General features: G+C 39.2%; 1 protein-coding gene across 1 annotated transcript in view; it reads left to right on the forward strand.

Annotated features, from left to right (window-relative positions):
* Window positions 1-1,195, forward strand: part of PPM1D (protein phosphatase, Mg2+/Mn2+ dependent, 1D) — a 72,489-nt gene that overhangs the window by 28,163 nt on the left and 43,131 nt on the right. The window lies entirely within an intron of this gene.

A 1,195-nucleotide genomic window follows, 5' to 3' on the forward strand; every position in this document is an offset into this window, starting at 1 on the left:
AAAAAAAAAAAAAAAAAAGGGAACACTCATTTACTGTCTTTATTACTGATTGTTCTTTTTGCTTATGTTGGATTACAAGACCGCATTTTTATTTTTTTTCTTAACGTGATTTTATTTGTTTAAACTTCCAGGAATTCTTTGTCTTTCCTTATGACCTTTCTATGTGCTTTATGACTCCTGTGGACTTTTTCTAGTATTTATATTCTGTCCTTTCAGTGGGATTTTGGTGGGGAGAATGTCATTGTTTGGACTCATTTTGCCATCATGAACTATAAGTTGCAGTTTGTTTAGTGTTAGAGAATGCTTCAGAATTGTTGAATGACAGTGAATTTAATTAAACAATATAGAGTTTGTAATTTAATATACAGGGATTCTGCCACTAAATATTTGAGTTATCACAAGCAGGTTTCTTAATTACTCAAAGTATTGATATCCTTATCTGCAAGATGAGGAATAAGTAAATAAAATAAATAAAGGGAATAATCATATCTGTCTCATAAGTTGGTCACAAGCATTATTTGAGATGATACATGTAAAGCTCTTAGTATAGAACCTGGTATACAGTGAGTATACTCAGTAAATGTTATTTGTTAAGTAGTGACTATTCAAAATAGTTATCTTAAAAACAAATCAAGCTGGGTGTGGTGTCTCATGCCCATGATCCCAGCACTTTGGGAGGCCGAGGTGGGTGGATCACCCAAGGTCAGGAGTTTGAGACCAGCCTGACCAACATGGTGAAACCCCATCTCTACTAAAAATACAAAAAGTAGCTGGGCTTGGTGTCAGGCGCCTGTAATAACAGCTACTCGGGAGGCTGTCAGAAGAATCGCTTGAACCCAGGAGGCAGAGGTTGCCCTCCAGCCTAGATGACAGAGTAAGACTCAGTCTAAAAAACAAAACAAAAAAAATAAGGAACTTTTTCAGAAAGCCTTTTAGAAGAGATATTAGTAAACAGATGCTAAGTGGCTGGCTAAACGATATCAAAACTCTTGAATCAAGACTGATTCTGGGCCGGGCGCAGTGGCTCACGCCTAGCACTTTGGGAGGCCGAGACAGGCGGATACGAGGTCAGATCGAGACCATCCTGGCTAACACGGTGAAACCCCGTCTCTACTAAAAATACAAAAAAATTAGCCGGGCATGGTGGCGGGCGCCTGTAGTCCCAGCTACTCAGGAGGCTGAGGCAGGAGAATGG

This window comes from Mandrillus leucophaeus, unplaced genomic scaffold (assembly GCF_000951045.1).
Source record: "Mandrillus leucophaeus isolate KB7577 unplaced genomic scaffold, Mleu.le_1.0 Scaffold20, whole genome shotgun sequence".
Taxonomy (NCBI): domain Eukaryota; kingdom Metazoa; phylum Chordata; class Mammalia; order Primates; family Cercopithecidae; genus Mandrillus; species Mandrillus leucophaeus.